This window comes from Myxocyprinus asiaticus, chromosome 40 (genome assembly GCF_019703515.2).
Source record: "Myxocyprinus asiaticus isolate MX2 ecotype Aquarium Trade chromosome 40, UBuf_Myxa_2, whole genome shotgun sequence".
NCBI lineage: Eukaryota > Metazoa > Chordata > Actinopteri > Cypriniformes > Catostomidae > Myxocyprinus > Myxocyprinus asiaticus.
In genome coordinates this window covers 37,611,387-37,635,346 of record NC_059383.1, presented here as the reverse complement: position 1 = coordinate 37,635,346, position 23,960 = coordinate 37,611,387, and the positions used below count along the sequence as shown (strand labels likewise).

Genomic DNA, 23,960 nt, shown 5'->3' with positions numbered 1-23,960 from the left:
ACGCTTTCAAGATTCGAATGAACTGAATGGAAAATTACAATGGAAGTGAATGGGGGACAATCCGTAAATACTGTTTCAAAGATGCAAACATTATATGTGTTAACATTTTTAAAGTGATAAAATCGCTTTCTGACCTTTTCTGTGTAAAGTTATATCCAGTTCCCTATCTGTCACTCACTCAACGTTGTGTCGATGTAGTGACACTAGGGGTCACTCTTGGGAGCCCGAGACACATCTGGTCTTTGATAAAAGGCCAATGAAAATTGGTGAGTGGTATTTGCATGCCACCCCCCTGGACATACGGGTATAAAAGGAGCTGGTATGCAACCACTCATTAAGATTTTCTCTTCGGAGCCGAACGGTCATGCTCACTGAGCTGAATTCTACAATTCATTCATCTCTGCTGGATCTGACGGCGCATTTCAGCGGCTTCTCCCTCCTCTGCACTGGTGCACTGCAGAGAACGCCCCTGGGTGCTTCGGCAGAAAACAAAGAGAGTATAGTTTCCGAAAGAGCTTTTTCCTCTAAAAGAGTATATTTCTCTAAAAGAGCGGCACACACGGAACGTCTTTTTAAAGATGCCTTTCCGATTGTGTGTTTGTGGGTTCCTGGTTGCGGTCGTTATCTCTCAACTTCGGATGGTCATGATCGCTGTCTTTCGTGTCTGGGCGCGACCCACATGGAGGCAGCATTTGTGGATGGTTCATGTTCTCATTGCGAGAACATGACCATGGCAACGTACCCCAGCGGCTCCCCGCCTTGGTCCTTCTACCTATGGGTATGAGGCCATCGTGGCTAACACTGGGGGCAATTTGGGGACCCCAATGGGATCGCCTCAGCCGGGTATCCCCCCGCGGACCTCCCATTCCCCAACACGCTCGTCTGCCCCAGTCGGGCTTCCGGATGAGTTCGCCGGCTCATCTCACGGCGAGTCTGGCTTCTTGTTCGGAGCCCGCGAAGATGATGAGCTCTCAAGCGCAGCATCGGAGAGCGGGCTTGTCCAGTCGGACGCAGAAGCCTCAGCTGGGCTCCCCCCTCGGGGACGATTGCCCAGTCACAGGCTGATGCTGAAATGACGGACATGCTTTCCCGGGCAGCCGCGAGCGTCGGGTTAGAGTGGAACCCTCCGCTCTCCCCTGAACCCTCGCGGCTTGATGATTGGTTCCTGGGCTCGCAGCGCTGCTCAAAGCAGCCATGCCCCGCTCCAGTGCCTTTCTCCCTGGAAGTGCACGAGGAGCTGACGAAATCGTGGGAGGCACCTTTTACTGCCCGGCCCCGATTCCGCAGTTCCCCCACTCTCACTACCCTCGATAGCGGGGCAGCCAGGGGCTATACGGCAATTCCCCTGGTGGATAAGGCGCTAGCGGTGCACCTATGCCTGCAGAGCGCCGCCACCTGGCGCGGACGCCCTAAGCTCCCGTCCAAGCCCTGTAGGCTCACGTCGTCCCTGATGGCTAAAGTCTAAAGCACTGCTGGACAAGCCGCCTCTGCCCTGCACGCCATGGCTCTCCTGCAGGTCCACTAAGCCAAGGCGTTGAAAGAACTGCACAAGGGTAGTTCCATCCCAGATTTGATGCAGGAACTGCGCTCGGCGACCGACCTCGCTCTCTGAGCGACGAAGGTCACGGTGTGGTCTCTCGGGCGGACGATGGCCACATTAGTGGTCCAGGAGCGCCACCTTTGGCTCAACCTGGTCGAGATGGGTGAGGTCGACAAGACACGGTTTCTTGCTGCCCCCATTTCCCAGGCTGGCCTATTCGGCGACACCATCGAGGACTTTGCCCAGCAGTTCTCGGCGGTGAAGCAGCAGATGGAGGCTATCCGGCACATCCTGCCCCAGCGCGGTTCAAGATCCCGCACCCCGTCTGCTCGTCGCCAAAGGTGCTCCCCTGCGGTGACTTCACCGGCTCCGCCGCAGCCCGCCCTTTCGGCCCGGCCCCGGCGTGGAGCCCACCGAAGGAAGCAGACGCCACCTGTCTCACAATCAGCGCCTAAGAACCCACGGAGGTCGTCAAAACACCCCTGAGACAGGCGACCCAAGGACGAAGGAACCCACTCACCTGGAGCTGGTAAGAAGACCACTCCATCCCCCGGTGGAGGGCCGGGTGGAAAATCTTTTGTTGCCTTTTTGTTTGATTTCGCCGCATGCCCAAGTGGTTGCGGTACCCAACAGTTCAGAGCGGTTTCCTTCCTCCCTGGGTCATATACCCAGTCGTCATCACGACTATCGTTCACGGGTTTTTCCTTGCAGGATTGGCGCTCCAGCGGTGGTCTTTCCGCCCCTGAGCGCCCAGCTGTGGCACACAGCCGCCCCCGATATGGCAGTCTCCACGGGTTACGAGGACAGGCCTCTTCCTCCCCCGTCCCAGGCTGTTCCAGGGGTGGTCACAAGAAGCCAGGTAAGTGCTTCAATGTCCTTAGACTCAGCACGGCCACAACATGGTGTGGCACCTCGAGCTCCGCCCCGCCGCAAGGCCCCACCAGCCAGTACGTCCGACGATGTTGTCCCCTTGGTCCCCCTGGTGCGGAACTTGGATGCGTGGCTTGCGCTTTCCAATCCGTCACGATGGCTGATCCGGACTGTCCGACTCGGCTACGCGATTCAGTTTGCCAGGTGCCCACCCAGGTTCAGCAGTATTCACTTCACCTTGGTCAAGAACGAAAACGCTGCTACCTTGCGCGTGGAGATCGCTGCCCTCCTACAGAAGGGCGCGATAGAATCTGTCCCTCCAGCCGAGATGAAGAAGGGGTTTTACAGCCCCTACTTCATCATACCGAAAAAAGGCGGTGGGTTGCGGCCAATCTTGGACCTGCGAGTACTGAACCGGGCCTTACACAGACTCCTGTTCAAGATGCTGACGCAAAAACGCATTCTGGCGAGCGTCCTGCATCAAGATTGGTTCGCGGCAGTAGACCTGAAGGACGCGTACTTCCACGTCTCGATCCTTCCTTGACACAGACCCTTCCTGCAGTTTGCATTCGAGGGTCAGGCGTATCAGTACAAAGTCCTCCCTTTCGACCTGTTCCTGTCTCCTCGCATCTTCACGAAGGTCGCAGAGGCTGCCCTTGCCCCGTTAAGGGAGGTGGGGTTTCGCATTCTCAACTATCTCGACGACTGGCTAATCCTAGCTCACTCTCCAGACATGTTGTGCGCACACAGGGACTTGGTGCTCTCACGCCTCAGCCGACTAGGGCTTCGGGTCAACTGGGAAAAGAGCTCCTCCCGGTTCAGAGCATCTCTTTTCTCGGTTTGGAGCTGGACTCAGTCTCTTTGACGGCGCGCCTTACGAACGAGTGCGCCCAGTCGGTGCTGGCCTGTTTGAAGGCGTTCAAACAGAAAAAAAGCGGTTCCAATTAAACTTTTTCAGAGGCTCCTGGGTATATGGCATCCTCGGTGGTAGCCACCCCGCTCGGGTTGATGCATATGAGACCGCTTCAGCACTGGCTTCAGACTCGAGTCCTGAGATGGGCATGGTGCCACAGGACATATCACGTGGTCATCATGCCGGTCTGTCACTGTCTTTTCAGCCCTTGGACCGACCTCTCGTTTCTACGGGCAGGTGTTCCTCTAGAACTGGTCTCCAGGCACGGGAAACTGGTCTCCAAAATGGACTGGGGCGCTGTCTGCAATGGGCACGCAGCCACCGGCCTGTGGACGGGCCCACGACTGCATTGGCACATAAACTGCCTCGAGTTGTTGGCAATTCTGCTCGCCCTGCGGAGGTGTCGGCCATTGATCCAGGGCAAGCACGTGTTAGTCTGGACAGACAACATGGCAACGGTAGCATATGTCAACCGCGAAGGCTGTCTGCGCTCTCATTGTATGTCACAACTCGCCAGCTGTCTCCTCCTCTGGAGTCAGCAGCACTTCAAGTCGCTGCGAGCACTCACATCCCGGGCAACCTCAACACTACAGCGGACGCGCTGTCACGGCAAATTACCCTCAGGGGAGAATGGAGACTCCACCCTCAGGTGGTCCAGCTGATTTGGAGTCGATTTGGACGGGCACAGGTGGACCTGTTCGCCTCCCAAAAATCCTCCCACTGCCCACTCTGGTACGCCCTCACCGAGGCTCGCAAATATGCGTTTCCCCAGTGAGCCTACTTGCACAGACCCTGTGCAAGGTCAGGGAGGATGAGGAGCAGGTCGTCCTGGTAGCACCCTACTGACCTCCTCGCGACAGCCCCCCCCCGGCAAATTCCCCTGAGGAAGGACCTTCTTTCTGAGGGACAGGGCACCCTCTGGCACCCGCGACCAGACCTCTGAAATCTCCATGTCTGGCCCCTGGACAGGACGTGGAAGACGTGGAAGAACTGCGGTGGCAGACACGATTACTCAGGCTAGGGCCCCCTCTACGAGGCGCCTGTATGCCTTTAAGTGGCATCTGTTCGCTAAGTGGTGTTCTTCCCGACGGGAAGACCCCCAGAGATGTGCAGTCGGATCAGTGCTTTCCTGCAGGAGAGGTTGGAAGGGAGGCTGTCCCCTTCCACCTTGAAGGTGTACGTTGCCGCCATAGCAGCACACCACAACGCAGTCGACGGTAAGTCATTAGGGAAGCACGACCTGATCATCAGGTTCCTAAGAGGCGCCAGGAGGCTGAATCCCTCCAGACCGCACCTCGTTCCCTCTTGGGACCTCTCAGTAGTTCTTCAGGGTCTACAGAGAGCCCCCTTTGAGCCTTTGCAGTCAGCCGAGCTTAAGGCACTCTCCTTGAAGACTGCCCTCCTGACTGCGCTCATCTCCATCAAGAGGGTAGGAGACCTGCAAACATTCTCTGTCAGCGAAACGTGCCTGGAGTTAAACCTAAAATGACTGTAAAAACAACTTTAAAACAACAAGATTTAAACAACTTTAAAGCTCAAATAATATACAAGTTTTAGCAGAAGAATTAATGTAAGTGCTGTTATAAGATTATAAACTCCACATTTCTGCCTCCAAAAATTGGCCCCATTATAAATGCCTCACTGCAACTACGATTTTTGCTTTTTAAAGAAAAGGAGGGGCGAGTTGAAATAATTTTTTTAATTATCCCACAATATGTCGACTGAGCTTAACTTGAATTGATCCTGGAGTATTCCTTTAAGAACACATAATGTCATGAGATATAAATTACAGGTGTGAGGATGTGTTGACAGGTGGAAATGCTTCGAGAGAAAGAGAGAGAGAGGAACGCAGGTGTGCTGGTGTAGATTGGGTCCAGTAAAGCAGAAATGAGCATTTGTGTTAGACCAAATGGCCCTGATCCTAAATGAGACTTTTCCACCTGAGCAGTATTGTGTGTGTGTTTGTGTGTGGTACTGTTGAGCTCCAATCCAGTTTGTTCCGCTGGAGTGAGCATGGATCCATCAGCATCAAATATTCACAACATCGTCCTGTACCTTGGGCCAACCCTCATCTGTCTCTCTCAAACACTTTTTTTCATGCTTTCTCTATTCCGCTGCCTGTGAACTTTTTTCTTCTCTTTCTCCTTCCCTCCATTTCTCTTTACCATGTTCTCTGACACCAACACTCTTTCAAAGATGTACAAGGTTTCCACTGTGGGTTACTGTGTACTGAAGTGCTCTGGTTTGAACTGAGCTGTCTGTCTGTAGTGTGATGTGTCCTTGATTCATCAGGCCTCAGTATGTTCTTTGATGATCACACTTACAAACAAAGGTTCCAAATACAACCAAAAAGAGTTTTAAAGTGTTTTAAAGAACTAGAAACGTATTAAGTCATGTGTAATGCCCCTAAAATATCAATAGCATTCTCATTTGATCCTCTTTGTTCTACTATTTTTTGTGCTTTCTTTATTTCTTGAATAGACAGACATCGTTTAGTTTACAATAAGGTACAGATATTTGTACAATGCTGACTTTTAAGTGGTTATATACTACACATACCATTTTATAAGTATCGACATAATTTTATTGTCCTCAAATGGACTTGCATGGTTAGTCAAGGTTTCTTACATGCTCTCTCTGATTCCTACAGTAATATTTAAGTATTCAGACACTTAAGCCACACTTGAAAATAAATGAATGGTTTAGCTGATTTAGGGTTTAGCTCTGGGCTTTGTGCTGGACAGTGAAGTTATCAGATAAACCATTTCTTTATGGACCTCACTTTGTCCTCAGCGTTTTGTGCACAAAAACACTCTGTTATGCCCCATTCTCCTATTTTTGTCTAAGGAGAGTGACTGTATGCTTGATTTGATGCACCTGTTAGTAATGGGTGTATTGTAGTGAAATCTTTTATTTATTTATATTTTCTCCCCAATTTGTAATGCCCAATTCCCAATGCACTCTAAGTCCTCGTGGTGGCGGAGGACAAATCTCAGTTGCTTCCGTGTCTGAGACCGTCAATCCGCACATCTAATCACATGGCTTGTTGAACGCATTACCGCGGAGACATAGCGTGTGTGGAGGCTTCACGCTATTTTCCATGGCATCCACACACAACTCACACCGAGAGTGAACCACATTATAGCGACCATGAGGAGGTTACCCCATGTGACTCTACCGGCCAATTTGGTTGCTTAGGAGACCTGGCTGAGTCACTCAGCACGCCCTGGATTCGAACTCACGACTCCAGGTGTGGTAATCAGCATCTTTACTCGCTGAGCTACCCAGGCTGGTAGTACTGTAGTGTATTTTTTCTCAGAGTCAACTTCGCTTTTGTTAATTTCTCAATTACCTTCAAGCACAGGCTGTCAAGTTGATTTTTGTGAATGTAGATGGTTTTCTATAGAACTTGCGAACAAAAAGTTCTTTATAGAACTTAATTAGGCTCTTCAATGACATCAGACTGTACAAATTTAGGTCTAAATGGAACTAAAAATTCTATTTGGAATTTTAAATTCATTTTGTCTATCTTTCTCTCAGTCTATCTGTTTATCTGTCTTTCTCTGGATGTGGATTATGCATGCGGTCTTATGATGAGTCAATCAAACAAACAAACAGAACAAACATGAAGCCACACTAAGATCATCAGGTGCCAATAACTCAATCATATTCTATCTCTTTCTCTGTTTTTTAGTCTGTCTTGAGTTATGTCTCTCCTCTCCTTTAACACTGTGTTCATTAGATGATAGAGACCCAGCAGTTTCTCACTCTTTTGCATTTCCTGCAACTCATTATGAGCAATTCATTCCCTCTGAGACACTCCAGAGCAGTAGAAAAGAAGGATAAAAGAGTGAAGTAATCCTGGAATGGAGTCATATGCTTAATATCGTTCTGTACACAGAGTTAATTTATTTACAGGACTGACAACTGCATTCTACAATCAAACTGATTCGCCAAACATATAAAATCTTAACAAATTGAATCCTAATCCTAATTCCTGTGTACAGAACCAAACTATACACTAGGCCTAATCCATAAATATATTATATATGATATTATACTGTACATATATTATAATAAATATTATACTGTATATGTGACCTGCTCCATCATTATGAGTCACTTTGACCCAGGAACACATTTTGAGTTTTATGCACTGAAGTATAAAGGACCGTCTTAGCTTTCTAAAGATAAATACATTATGTTTCTACTCCAAATCATTGAGATGTCAGTTAAAACTTGGCAAAATTTGTAATTATTTAAGGGTGTTTCTTCGACTTCCGGCACTTTCAGCACTGTGGACTTCAAGATAAAGACTTATTTAAAAATTTCACACTCTCAGTATTTTTTAAGTGTACTGATGATGTCCATCAGTGTTTGGACATGCACCACAGGAGATTTATATAATATTTGTATGTCATGAAGTAAGTTTTTGAAATAAAGTGGCTGACTGGTTTGTTGTGCTAAAGCTAACTTCATTATGTAACATAATTACATAACATTTTCACACTTCTTGCATAGTTTGGAAAAATTACAGCTTGACTGGAAATGATGCAAGTGATATTTACCTTGAATTTTCTGTTATCTCCAAACATAACTTGTCACATATTTAATCTCAAGCATGCTCTTCATAGTATACTTGGTTAACAAGTACACTAACATTTGAAAACAAATTTAATAGAGGGAAAATTGTTTTGTGTGGTGGAAATTACACCACAACTGTGGGTCGTAATCTTTACAAATGTACAGTATATACATAATTTTCACTCAATAAATATTGACAGTTTATTTTACTGTTTGTTTAGATCATCATAGTTTTAAACATGTAATAATTTGTATTTTTATAATGAATTTTCATAGTTTCATATTGAAAGTCTGGATCTGGGACAAGGCAAAAACAGGAAAATCTGTACATTAAAGGCAATTGAGGAATAATTGTACCACAAATAAATGATGAAGGCCTGGAAAAAATTTTCCAAATTATTTTTATATGAGATCATCATATAACAAAAAGAAAAAAAGTTGAAATTTGTTTTAATAAAAATCAACCCCTGGGACATAAAAGTGCCCAAAGATGAAGAAACACTCTTAAATGTTTTCCATTTTACTTTAGCGTATAAAACTCAAAATGTGTTTCTGGGTCACAGTGATTCAAAATGATGGAGCAGGTCACATATTTAAACAATAGACGTCTATGATTTCTCCTCATTTAGATAGCTACAGTAAGTAAATGTGTGTGTTGGTCAGGTGTGCACACTATTTCAGCATGTGTAAGAGTATTTGTCGAGGGTCTGATTGTACATGTGTTCTCTCTAATTGGACATGAAAGAGTTTTCGTTTGTACATCATAAATTTGTTTGGCTACAAGTGGAGATCGATTTGCTGGCTGCTTATAAAGCCTGTTCAGACTTACACACACACTCTTTCTCTCTTCTGTCTTTCATACTTTTTCTTTACTTGTTTCATAAACAGACTGATCTTTTGATCACAGCAATTCATCCAAATGTTTTAGTTTTGAATTAATCGTTGAGTTTTGTTGTTTCATTCGACTGCGAGAAGATCAATACTACATTCTACAGTCTTTCCTCTGCTTTTCACACACTCTCAACTCTCTCTGTCTCTTTCTCTCTCTATCTCTTGCTCGGCCTGTCTGGTTTGCTCCTCAGTCACGCTTCAGTGAGAGTGGTATTCCCTTTGCGATCCCTTCCACCTCCCACTCATTCACCCTCTCTCTCCTCCCCCATCTGCATACATTCCCATATTTCCATCTATCTATCCACACATTTCCCCATTCAGACTCAGGAAGTTACACACTGGCTCTGTAAATGTGCATATGATTGCTTGATCACAACAGTAACTATCTAAAAGAAGTGATTTAACTCTTAGTATTAACTGAACTACTGTACATTTAAACAACTACACAACTACTATACTGATTTTAAAACGATGCAGGGCTCCAGAATCAAAAATGACTAAGGAGCCAATGGCTCCTAAACTGAAACATTAAGGAGCCAAATGGCTGTTTTTAGTCACCAAATCACAGAATTACTCGATTTAGATTGCTGTTCAGAAACAAGATAGAAAGCCGAAGGAAGACAGCTGATAACCCATTCATTGAAGGTTTAATAAACAGTATATATAATTGAGAAGATAATTTACATTCCCTTTTGTCTCAAATGTTCACACCCCTTTCATAATTTATACAAATATAAGAGATAAGATTTTTTATTTTATTTAGTACTGCTCTTCAGAATCTACATTACAAGTATTTACATAAAGTATAGTATGCATATAGTAGTGTGTTGTCTTCTTGAGCATCAATGAATGTTTGCACCTTGTGTAAACCATATATATATATATATATATATATGAGTTCAAACCCTCAGTTCTTTTCTGGTGATTCATTAAAAAGATCCGGTTCACAAGAGTAATTTGGTCATGACTCTCTCGCGCTGGATTTGTTGTTGTTGCGTGCAGTGCAGCGAGCTCATCACAACATCACACATTTTAGTCGCAGTCTGGAGCCCTGTGATGCAACTTTTTCCAGCAACAAGCTAATTTTTTGAGTATCGGTGTAGTGTGGATTCTCCTAAAATGTCTTCTCTCTCATATATGGATGTTTATTCAACTTCGGGCACTTTCATGTGCTAGGAATTGATTTTTCTTAAAACTAACAGATTTTAAATCTTTTAAGGTCACATTAAAACTGAACTGGAAACTTTTTACCAGGCCTTCATCATTTATTTTTGGTACTTTTCAAATGTACATATGTACTTTTATGTAAAGATTTGACCATTTTTAGTTCAGCAGTACACTTTTGAAGTAGCTTTCCCAACACTGGATCACGGAAGTCGTGTGTGTTTGTGCACGTCTTAGCATGTGTCTGTGCGTAAGACTTATTATTTACTGACCCTCATCTAAGACTTGGCCATTGCCCTTAATGCCACACTGTAAAAGCATTAAGGTCACGAGGTCACAAAACATGCTCAAAATCCAGAGGAATTTACACAGAGCTTTTAGAAATTACCTTCATCCGTACACACTGAGTGTGTGTGTGTGAGTGAGTATTAAAAGTTGTGCTGCTTTTTTATTTTTTACCTGTAACGGGTAACACTGTATGGGTGTAACTGCTGCAGCATGTATGACTGTGTGCTTGTATGAATGTCATTGTATGTATTTTATGAAACCTAGTCTCATAGAATGAACGTTACTATAACAAAAATTTTGCGAACTGACTTTTTTGTGACAAATTCTATGTTTTGTTGCAGTTTCCTGGTGAAATAACACTTGCATTTTATTCACTTTCATGCAAATCCCGACTACAGTGGCTGATTATGACTTTATTAACACTAATTTATTAACATTAATTTTTCTTACGATTACTCACTGCTATCCAACATGATTAGCTTACACGCTAGTTCGCCTCATGGAGTGTTGGGCTCTGGACTCTGAAGACCGCGGTTTTGAGCCCAGCCAACCACACAAGCTGACACGTGAGAAAAAAGTGTCATAGAAGAGACACAAAATGACATGGTTGCTTCAGAAAATTTGCTTTTCATGTTGCGTTTGCTTTTAGGACACTATCAGTTAGGTTTAGGTTAGAGGTCAACCAATAGTGGGTTTTGCCGAGATCGATAACTATAGTAAGGTGGGAAAACAGGCCAATAGTCTGATAGTTTTTCAAATTTATAATATGAATTTAATGAAAATATTCATTTAAATATTACAGGACAAATGAGTTTGTTGTTCAGCAGTAACATCAAACACTGCCTAACAAAGCCAAATAGCGACTGTATGCTTCATCTCTACTGGCAATCCTTATTATATTATTTTACTATTAAATCTATGAATGATGTATAGAATAGTCTTGTCTTTTTAAGGATAATTTTAGAATGGCATTGTCTATATTATAAATCCATGTGCCCTCACATGAACACATTGTATTACATAACAATGTGCCCTCTCATGAATATCAAATTTATATTTCAGAATGTGACGAGGAGGAGGGCGGGGCCGGGCCATAACTACGCACGCCCGGCCCCCAATCGGGCTAATCAGCCGAGGAGAGGGATAAGTGCAGCGGGATGCGGCAGTTTGAGAGAGAGAGAGCCACACGCAGCTAGCGTGTGTGCGTTTGTGTTTTGTGCCTTTTTGTTTTATTAAATATTACTTTGACTGTTCAGCCGGTTCCCGCCTCCTCCTTTCCCATTTTAATCTTGTTACATTGGTGCTGAGGCCCGGGAAGGAGGAGGAATGTGCTGTCGTGGAGTCCTCTCCACTGCCATCCGCCCAAAGGAACAGCCGCGGCCATCCGCGGGGGGACAGAGGAGTCGCTGCCGGCCACTTGGACACGGAGGAACAGCCGCCGTCTGCGAGGGGAGGAGGGGCTCGCTGCCGGACGCCTGGGGCGGAGGGGCTACCTACCAGCCACCAAAATGCGAAGGGGCGTTCCATCCGCCAGGGGTCGGAGGACTTGCTCCGGTCCGCCCGGGGAGGAGCGGTTGTCGTCCGCCAGAGGGTGGAGGAGTGGTCGAGGACCATGCAACAGCGTGTCTGGGAACCGATGAGCAAGATTTTTTCTCTATCTCCTCTCTTTCTCTCTCACTGTCGCTCCGCCTTGTCCTTTCCCTCTCCTCTTTTTTTTTCCCCTCGTCCCCCTTCGCAGCTCTAGAGAGGCGGGGAAAAGCCTGCTGGCAGGCGGAGCCAGAAGGGCAGTCCCACCCCCCCACCCCCGCCTGAGACAAAGGAGCGAGGAGTGTGACTACGCATGCCCTGCCCCCAATCGGGCCAAATCAGCCGAGAAGCGGGGCAACTAGAGAGAGAGAGAGAGAGAGAGAGCCACACTCAGCTGTCGTGTGTGCGTTTGCGTTTTGTGTCTTTTTGTTTTATTAAATATTACTTTGACTGTTCAGCCTTTCCCATTTTAACATTGTTACACAGACATATATGTATGCCTGATGTGTGCCTGATAGATGTATGTATCTGTATGTATAGATGTATTACTGATGAAGGTTGTGTGACTGAAACGTCGTGTTTTGCAAGCTATGGTAGTGTGCAGGATTTTTTCTCTTTGTCTAGACATATATATTTTACCATTCTTACATTTTTTGGGGGTTTTTTTGTACATAATTACATCATACGTTTAGGAAACTTGGACATAGTTCATTTTGTCAGAACAGATAAAAGTTTGGGAAACAGAAAACTATAAAACTGTTCCTGTGCACGTGCATTCAAACTACCGTGCTTGCGCTTGGTCTTCTTAAGCATGCGAAAACCTCTAGTTCAGGTGTTGGTTAACAGTAAGGTTGTCTGTTTTGTTCACCTCTCATTTACTTTTAGGACACTATTGGTTAGGTTTAGGTTCAAGTTTTAGGTTAGGGAGGTACATTTTACTCATTAAAACCTCCATCTAACATTTACCTTTAAAACCTTATCTGATTACGACACCATTTCACTCACTTTTGGCGCCCTTTGCTGGACATTTAACTAGGAAACTGCAGAGAAACGTAATGAAGCACGTAATTTTGTATTGCAAAAAGTTGCCACGGTCACAAAATTTTCATGAGATCAGGCTGATTTTTTGAGTGTATGTGTGAGTGTGTTCAACATGTGGCAGCATGTGGCTTCCGTCGGGCGTCTTGCTGCATGCCAGAAAATGAATAATTTACATAAACTCAAACTCTCTGTGAATGTGTGTGTTTGTTTGTATTGTATGCATGCATGTATTTATATATTTGTGCGTATGCCCTATGAAAGATCCAAGGTAAAACTTCAATGCATAATATGGTTTTTTAAGTGTGTGCAAGGGAAAATACATAAAATACAGAGAAACACAGCCTTGTGCACAGACACACACACAAACATTTTTCAACATGCAAAGAAAAAGAACAAGACGGGGGAGGTGAAGAGGAGAAATAAAGCAGGGGGTGAAGTTCACTGAGCATCTTTTTCTTAAAGGGATAATTTACACAAAAATGACAATTCTGTCATCATTTATTCACCCTCATGTTGTTTCAAACCTGTATGACTCTCTTCTGTGGAACACAATAGGGGATGTTAGGCAGAATGTTAGCTTCAGTCACAGTCACAAACGACATGAGGGCGATGAGGGTGAGTCATTTTTTGGGAATGACTGAAGGCACCATATCATTATGTCTAATTATCTAATTCATGTGAGATTTGAGAGATAACCAAGATGATATATAATATAATGCTTATTTCTCATCAGAAACAGAATCAACTTCTATTTCAAAACTAATATTATAAAAATATTTGAAAATTATTATTTTGTTTTAAATACTGTAACTATTTCAGCTGCTTTGTCAGATGTCAGGCGCATCATAAGCAGTGAAAGATTCATGTTGCCTTTTAAAACAATAAAGACAACTTAGTAGACAGGATGTAATGCAAACACTGAATTTGTATGTGTCTTAATGCCTTCCTGCCTCGTATACCTCTTTACAAGGCAGAATTTTTAAGGTTTCAGACACTATACTGATTAATGTAACCAATTTCCTATAGAATTATGTTTTTGCAAGGGGAGAGCCAGTTAACTTATCGTTAGTTTGATTCAAACAGATTACTTATGAGTTTGTGAGACTTTTTGACCAACTCATTGAAAGAACTAACTCATATGAGTCATTCATTTGTGAATCGCACTTCACTGGTCATACTGCATGTCTTTTTTGGAAGCTACGACAACACAATATAAAAATGTTTTTTGTCTTATTATTATTAGCTAGTATCTCACCACATTCAATTTAGACTGCAAACTCAAGAACTCAAAAGTGTATATTAACACTGAACTCTTTATAGAATCAAAGTGTATTGAGTACATTAACAATGTATATAACACTATATACTGTATATTAAATAAAATTGTATATAGTAATATTGATTTGAGTACAGTAACATTGTAACATTATACTCTACATAGAATAGAATCAAAGTGTACAGTAATATTGTGTAGAGTACAGTAACAATGTATTGTAACAAAACTGTATATAGAATCAAAGTGTACAATAATGCTGTATTGAATATAGTAGCAGACAATACAGTTACACCTTGAGTATATACAGTAGTGTAGCACTATACTATTTTAATAGAGTGTATAGTAACTTTATTAAATATTGCAACAGAGTGTTTAGAAAAACTAGGCTGTGATAGCTGTGTAGTAACAATTCACTGAGTATGGTAACACTTAAAGAATATTGTGCTGAAAAGTGTGAAATCTTTGAGTATATTAATTAATTATTATTAATTAATTTTTATTTATTTATCACACATATACAGTGAAATTCTTTTTTTCACATATCCCAGCTAAGCTGGGGTCAGAGTGCAGGGTCAGCCAGGATATGGCACCCCTGGAGCAGATAGGGTCAAGGGCCTTGCTCAAGGGCCCAACAGCAGCATCTTGGCAGTGCTGGGGCTTGAACCCTGACCTTCTGATCAGTAACCCAGAGCCTTAACTGCTTAGCCACCACTGCCCCTTTTTTTTAATTTTTTTTTTTTTTTATTATGCTACTGTTTTGAACATCTGTGAAAACAGACCCTTTTCAAGGACATCCTCATACCTCTCTCTCTCTCTCTCTCTCTCTCTCTCTCTCTCTCTAAGTGGCTCTCTTGAGAAATAAAAAGTAAATATGGGGATTACTAAAGAGAAGGCAGGATACAGAGACAGAGATGGAAAAAGAGAGTTATGGGACTCATTGCTAGTTTGTTTGTTTTACTTTGTGCATTAAAAAAAATGAGGAGGTTTTCCTCAGGAAAAGAACAACATTAAAAAAAGATGAAAAAGAAAAAGGGAGGAGAAAGACAGGATGAGCAAAAGATTTGAGAAAAATGCTGACTGAGTTAAGGGGCAGTGGAGGAAAAATACACTCTGATTATCAAATCAGCTGTCTACGTGGGAGCATAAATCATTCCATCTGCACTGAAGTGGTTTCCTTGCATTATCTTTGTATCTCTCTTTTACCCCCAAATTCTCCCTTATAATTTCCTCCAAGCAGATTTTGCTTTCTCCAAAAATATTACTAAGTTAAACATATTAAAGTAAAACGTAAGTAAGCCGGTCATTAAGACAAAATCAACCCAGACAGGGCGAGCAACTTTTTACACGGTTACTTAATGGACATAAAAAAATTATTTGAAGAAAGACTGTGATATGAGTAATACGAGAGACATGGAACTGGCACAGCTATGTAGGGAATTGGTTGCCTGGGTAGCTCAGCAAGTATTGATGCTGACTACCACCCCTGGAGTCACGAGTTCGAATCCAGGGTTTGCTGAGTGACTCCAGCCAGGTCTCCTAAACAACCAAACTGGCCCAGTTGCTAGGGAGGGTAGAGTCACATGGGGTAACCTCCTCGTGGTCACTATAATGTGTGATTCTCGCTCTTGGTGGGGCGCGTGGTGAGTTGTGAGTGGATGCCGCGGAGAACATTGTGGGCCTCCACATGCGCCATGTCTCCGCGGTAACACACTCAACAAGCCACGTGATAGGCAACTGTGATTCGTCCTCCACCACCCGGATTGAGGCGAGTCACTACGCCACCATGAGGACTTAGAGCGCATTGGGAATTGGGCATTCCAAACTGGGGAGAAAATCAAAAAATCAAATCAAATCAAAGATGGTGTAAGCGTGAATAAGGTCTATTATGTCAAAATCCACAGCTGGCAAAGACATATGACAATAACAGTGGCTTTACGAAACTTCTCTGAAATGAAGTCTAAGGATCACTCTCCAAAATGAAGTAAAAAACGTTACAAGAGCGACATTTTGGTCATGCACAGATAAAAGCTGCTACAGTGACTTGTTAAATTACTTAATTTATTCATGGTTTATATTAAAAAGTTTAGCTATTATATGTGATATTGCAAAAAATATATAAATGTAACGGGATGAAAACTGTTTCTTTACTGTAATACAAAGACATCTGACATTCACCATAAAAGTAGATTCATCAAAATGAGATAAAAACAACATTTTAGTGGTGTGCAGTTAAACATTGCTATGGTGACTTTTGTAAGATTTATATTTAGCGATATAAACTTTTCTGTCCACTTTATTTCTTGGATTGTGTCTCTGTAAAAACATTCTCATGGTCTGATTTTTAACATCTTTCCTCACTGATTTCCCTTTACAACTCCATCTGTCTATGTCTGTCTATGAATCTGGTCTGGTTTGCTCTTTAACCGACCGCACCTCCTGAGAGAATTCTTTAATTCAATCTCTCCGGGGGTCGACCACATACAGTTAACACAATCTCAACTCTCTCTTCTGATGTCCTTCGGGGGGGGGGAGGACACCGTGGTATAGTTTTTACTCAGATAGACAGACATCCCGGCTTTTCACAAAGTCACAGTGTTACACCTATAGCAGCTGCAGTGTATGTGTGTGTGTGGTCCCTCATGTACTGACACCAGACAGCCCTCCAGAGCTTTGAGAGCACAGATTATTATAGTTGCTGTCACACTCCACTCTTAAGTATACAGTACGTTGTTGTTCATATACAGTACAGAACATTTGCATCAAGTGTTGGGACTTTAAATATTTTGATACTCATGACTAAAACATACAAATATCAACAAAAATATTTGTTAACGGAGGAAACACCGTAAACATCCAGCTAATCTCAGACTTTATCTGTCAGAAAGGCTGAACCTCAAATGCAATTCTTGATACCTGGAATTTCCTTTACCTGGTAATAGAGCAACATTTTACACATAATGCCCAGCAAGATTATTTGTACAACAAAGTTAATACGTAGATGTTTTCTAATGTCAACAACACAAAGATGCAAAAATGGCTTGTTCAGAAATCATCAGGGGTATGACAACACAACCATGAGCTCATTAACATATGACCACCCATATTTACATATCAACATCTATTAAGCCACTTGACATTTTATCTTGTTTCACTTATGCAGAGTCAATCCTAACAGGTCATTTATATATGGAAATCTCAAAGGTGCAGTAGCAAAAAAGTCTGTTGAATTCTAAGGGTCAGAGATAATTTAAAACTAAATTATGAGTAAATACTAACTAACATTATAAGTGGACTTTACTCAATAACATTATTTTAGCCTATTTTTAACAATTTTCACATTCCATAATGAAATTTTAATTATAAGGTTAACTTAGAGTGATAAATAAAGTAAAAGAATAATTGTGAGTTTCTTAAACTTCTTTGGCTTAATAATCCATAAAATTAAGGTTTAAGTACTACTAACTGAAACAATCAAGTATGGAAACTGAGGTTGTGTGGAATACCCATAAACCCTTGCACTCGAATAACTTAAGCCAGGGTTTTTCCTGCACAGAGAATTATGAGGCCGCCTCCAAATATCGACGAAACTCAGTCAGGCAGTCACGTGCACAGATAGACCCCAAGTGGTGCTCAAGCACCCGCCCTCTTTCACTAGATAAGTGCCCTTTTTGCAAGTCATTTCTTATTTTTTTATTTATATTTTAGTATTTATTTAAATTTGGCCCTTGGCATCAATTCTCAATTAAATGTGTGCCCAACATCTGCATTTACAGTTGCAATCAAAATTATTCAACCCCCCTGACCAGCAATACATTCTGGTGATGTGAATTAAAACACATCAACTAAAACCTCAGTAAACAGTCAAAGTTTTTTTTGAGTGATTTTGAGAACAAAAAGTTCAGTTTACCCAAATTTTTAAATAAAAAATAACTAATTCTCTCCACAAATGTCATGTCAAAAATATTCAACCCCCAAAGTCAATCATTTGTGGAGCATCCTTTATCCTTAATAACATAAAATAAATGTTTCAGGTAAGTGTTCTCAGGCTTCGGATACCTCTCTATTAGAATTTGTACACATTTCTCATGAGCAAAAGCTTCCAGCTCATTGACATTCTTTGGTTTCTGTGCTGCCACTGCTTCCTTGAAATCCCAACAAAGGTTTGCAATGGGATTTTAAATGGACTGAATGGGCCTTTTAAGGACATTCCACGACCTTTCCCTGAACCAGATTTTGGAAAATTTGGATGTATCCTTGGTGTTATTGTCTTGCTGGAAAGTCCAGTGATCACCGAGCTTCAATTTACACACTGAAGACATCACATTTTTCATGCCAAAATGGCCCGATACCTGAAAGAATCCATGGTGTCAGTCACATAGTCAGGATAGCCGTTTCCTGCAGCCGCAAAACACCCCCATAACAGGACTGACCCACCTCCATGCTTGACTGTGAGGATGGTGTCGTTCTTGTCATCATCTTGTCATCTTACTCCAGACATACTGCTGACCCATGGGTCTAAAACTCATTTTCAGTTTAGTGTCATACGTCTATAAAACCTTCTTCCAGGACTCCACAGGTCTTTCCTACTTCTTTCCTATTACTTCTTGAATATTCAAGTCAACATTTCCCTTGGTGAAGTTTTGCTTTCTTCCACACCCCAAGAAGGTTGCTGTTGTACCATATTTAAAAAATGTATGAATGGTGCTGCTAACTTTGTCTATTGGAAACTGAAGTGCCTTGGAAATGTACTTTTAGCCATGACCTTTCTTGTGTAATGAAATAATCTCCTCTATTAGCTTTTGAGACAGCTTATTTTTAATTGCATTTTTTGCGTAGAAATACATTTTTGCTTACAACGCTAAACTTAAATTTTCAAACTTAAATAAGTGCCATTGCAGATTGATAACAATTTTGTTTTAAAACAATTATTTGTGTAGCCTTACATATTTAAGAAACAGCTACATGCAATAGGGGTTGAATAATTATGACATGGCTATATTTAAAAAACATCCTGCTATTTAGAAATATTAGGTTATATATTCACACTATGACAACTGATATAGATGTAAAGTTTAAAAATACTGGGTCATCAGAAAAGCTTACCTTTGTAAATCCTTACTGTCTGGGGGGGGGTTTGAATAATTTCGATTGCAACTGTAAATTGTAATTCTGCGAGACCACACGAGCCCCTGCCCCTCCACCCTTTGACATTCAAAGTCTACCTGACCAGCCTTCATTTCTGACAGCCAGGTAAGGATAATGTTTGCCCTAAACTTCAACATTGTTTGCCACTGCTGTGAAATTAAACCACTATAAAAAAAATCTCTATAGAGCCAGCAGAACCCTCCATTAAGCTTAACAATAAGCAAGTTAATCAGGTGTTGGCTCAAACATCATCCCCACACCCACCCACATATCTGAAATCAGAGATTATATTATTATCAGTTTAAGAGGTTAATCAAGTTTGCTGTTTGTTAACTATAAATGAACACGTTAGCTGTTATGTTGTATTTAATTAATTTAATGTTGAACAGGTTAGCTTTTTTAATTAAATATGCTATAAGTTGATAATTGTCATTTTCGTCAATCATCTAATTATTAGAACAACTAAAATATGTTGCTTGTAAGAGTTTGCTTCAGCCAGTGGAAGGCATGGTACAAGTATATGTGTGCACATGATCAGGATGGTACCACCTCTGCCTCATTTTGAGCCAGGAAAAACCCTGCTTAAGCACATTTGTTTGGTCAAAAAAACTTACTAGGACATTTAATTAGTTGTTATTAAGAATTCATTGAGATTTGAGCTCTTTTTTGTATTATTGATGTTGTTTTACTGTAATTACATAGTTGTTTTGTGTGAAGTCAACATTAGGGTGATTAGTTTTCCCTTTGGTGAAGATGGATCCTGTTCAATCCAAGTAATTTTTCTTGCGCATATGAATGTGAATAGCTAAAGTCCAGCTTCATCTGCGCTTCTTTGTGGACTCAGGTTTAATGCCTGACCTAAGCCATTATTTTCTTCTGGGTCAATAAAATTAAGTAGAAACAATAATATAAAAGTTAATTTGAAACAATGTGCTATTAGTTGTTAAATTTTATTCATGTGACATCCTCTTGACACCCTTTTTAAGTAAATAAAGCTGAACTAACTGATACATTTGTGTATATCTTACAAAGGTTTTCTAGTTATGCTGACCTAAGATCATGACACAAAAAGACTACATATCCACCTTTTCTTGGGGGTCTTACTGGGGAAATGAATGTGGGTGTGACATCCACTGGAAATCGTTCTATAGCATTCGCTTACTTCGGCTGCAGTTATTTTAGACCCTGTTTACAACTGGTATTAAGACCCATTTCGGATGATCCGATTGCAAATGGTCAGTGCTAAATATATTTGTAAACTGGGAGAAATTTGTGATTGAATTACAAAAACACATACAGAGGTAGTCAAAAACGCATGTGACCACATTGCATTTGAAGTGTAAACGCCATCCTGAATGATGCATCCCGGACTGCAGCAAAGCACCACCTCTCACAAGTCAATCAACCGCTGCGCCCAAAAAAAGTTTAAACTTGCGTGCGGATTTGGAAGGAAATAACTGTCCGATCGTACAACTTAAAAAAACTATTACGTACCCATGCACAAGAACTTCAAATCTCTTCCTCTGTGTGTCTGATATCAGCATGCAGGGTGACAAAATGGCAAGCACACACATCTGAAGCTGAACTAACAGAGGTACTACAAATCATGATGCAACAATTGGTTATGTGAACCTACAGGAATGTCTCTGATTTAACAATATGGCTTGAGTTTACAGATGGGAAAAATCACTTGCAGGATTTGAGGAAAAAGATGCACTTCCTGGTTTAGATTGTAACAGTGATACAATTTCAGCATATTGTTTCAATTTGCCTTTTTCTTTTTCTCTATCTCTTCCATTCTCAGTTTAAAACTCTCATCTCTGCACGTATGGTCTCACCTTCATAACTCATGCGTGTATTTGTGATTGTGTGTGTGTGCGAGATAGCGATGTATCACATCCAGTCTGGTACTCCAGAGCTTTAATTACTGTATCAGCTTCACAAACTTGTGATCACGCTCCATGCGGAAAACCTGGAAATTCCCTAAGAAAAAAATTATATTTTAGCTCTGACTTTGATATGCACACACAGACATAGTATTCACACACTCACACACACACACACACACACACACACACACACACACACACACACACACACATATTACCTGCCTACTTCAGGAAAGACAACACACACTTGTGATCGATGCAGAGCGGTCAGCCCTATCTTACCCAGTCTCAGCCTAAGAATAACTTATTGATCATCGGATTGTGTTACCAAGGGTGTGTGTGTGCATCAGTGTGTTTAAATGGTTGTATTTAGGACTAAATACTACAGGAAATAGCTCACCACGGTGGTTTTAGATACACCCTGATATAATATATTTATACATAGTAACAAAACATAATCTTCGCAATGATATTTGAGAATAGGCTCTGGGTAGAGGTCTTTTTCATTTAAAACAATTAAGTTTTCAGACAACAATACAGAAATTTGTGTCTGTGAAAGAGTGTTGTCTCTTTGTCTCTCTCTCTTACACATATTGTATCATCACTCACTGTCATGTAGAACTGCACATGTCAGGATTCTACTGTATCAGTTCAGTTTTGTGTATGTGTGCGCGCGTGTGTGTGTGTGTGTGTGTGTGTGTGTGTGTGTGTGCCTTTAAATGCAACTAAACGTTTGTCACATTTATCAAAGCTATTTGCAACCTCAGCAGCCGAACGCATAGAAACAGGGTAATTGTACCAAACTGTGTGTGTGTGTGTGTGTGTGTGAGACAATATGAGTAAGTGTGTGCAATCACGTTTTATAATATAAGTGAAACTCAAGTGCAATGTAGTATATCTTAATACAGTTGTCTGAAGGCTCTCTGAGTGCGGAAATGACAATCCATATATTCTGCAATAAGGACGTACTCGCAGTATTCATGTATGCATCATATACTCTATGGTTCTAATCTACATTTGAGTGTGATCTAACACACAAACTTTCACTCATTCTTGCCATAGGCAACCCTCTTTCTCTCTGAAACACCATTTGTCTCATTAAACAGTGAGTTACACACAAAAACACTCACAAATGACAGCAATGCTCTTTGTGATTTCTGCTACATGTTCTTGTGTGAAGATTCAAAGTGTCAGTAGAACCGTTCATGTTCTCTATTTCTAATTCTGTTTTATATCTGATACATCAGATTTTGTTGAAAAGGGGATGCATTTCTATGTTGTGGTCGCATTTAACTCTTCACTTGCAATGTTAGTCATAGTTGTAGTTTTTCATGATCGTTTTTCACCTTCTCTCTGACCCTTGCAATTAAGCAGACTGAATTAAGGAGACTTTTATTCAATATGAACTGTATATCTATTCTATAGGTAAGTTGTCTATACATTTGTTTTTTTTAAAACACTTTCAAATGTTGTTTTTAATCTAGTAATTTTAAATGTATTAGTTCAGTGATTTTTCACTTCAGTGAAGTTCAGACCAAGACTTTGATTGGCAGAGTCTGTGTGAGATGAGGCAAAAAGGTCCATCTTATTCTCCATTACTGACAGAGAATATGAGAATTACAAGCGTAACTTCAAACTTTCATAATTATTATTTTTTTTCCACTTTGTAGTCAAACAGATCTTAGTCTTTATGATTTCATCTTGGTGGTTAACCCCAATCCTTACAAAAAAGTACTATGGCAGTTCCATGATGCATTGATAATAATGGTATTACCATGGTACTGAATGATTACCATTGGTATTCCCATAGTATAAGTACTTCAGTGGTCCTTTCTGTAATTTTTGGTTAATGAACAGCACTATATTTCATTCTTATAAGATCTTTAGGCCTTTCAACACAAATAACGAGCAACTTATCTTACTTTAAAACTTTGAAGACACAAAACTGTTGCTAACTAGCAATGAGAATTGAGTCTGTGGCTAAAACAAAGGTTGGTGAAGTCGAACCTTATGTCATAAGTGCTATTGTTAACAGTCTGTCAGTCAGTATCACTATTATATCATAATAGCAGTCATAGCAGTCCAAGTAATCATTTGATCATTATTTCAAATCATTTGTGGGTCTCTTGGTAGTTGTAATGGTTATTGGTAATGATAATATACCTCAACACTAGAGATGAAATAACTGTAACAAGCATCTGTTTGCCTCTATAACAATACACATTGCAATCTCATTAGATGAGCTGTTTCAAACGGTTTATGAATAATAATTGCCCTGACTAAGAAGAGTCGCTTAACTCACAATGATAGCATGGGGTAGATTACACCTTGTCTAATGCGAAATGCAAACAAAATATAATTACTGCTTTGTCGAGGTGTCTGTTAGTGTCACTAAACAGAATTGAAGGAATAATGTTTTCAAACACATTTTATAAACAGTTTCCCCGACTTCCATTAAGCGTACAAACAGGCAATCCCGCCCCAGACTCATGTCATCGGCAGTGGTAATTTGCACACGCTTATTTTTTTCTAGTCATAATTTTTGTCTTTTGACGAAAATGCTCTTTAAATTTAGTCAGTATTTCATCATGTCATAATCATTCATTTTAGCTTGTTTTCTAAAATAGCTTATAAAGTTTGTCACCAAAAATAACATATTTTAGTTGACAAAAATGAGCAAAATAACAAAAAAAAGGTGTTCAAAAAACTGTAACAGGCAAAACTTTAACCACATGTGTATACATACACAAGCATGTATAAACTACTTCAAATTATTTAAACATGTACCAAACAAAATAAAGATTATTATGTTTAATATGTAAGAATAAACAA

The 23,960-nt window shown here is 41.1% G+C and overlaps 1 protein-coding gene across 4 annotated transcripts in view; it reads right to left on the bottom strand.

Annotated features, from left to right (window-relative positions):
* The window catches only part of LOC127430465 (netrin-G2-like), an 88,794-nt gene that overhangs the window by 40,005 nt on the left and 24,829 nt on the right, over positions 1-23,960 (bottom strand). The gene's annotated exons all lie outside the window — the stretch shown is intronic.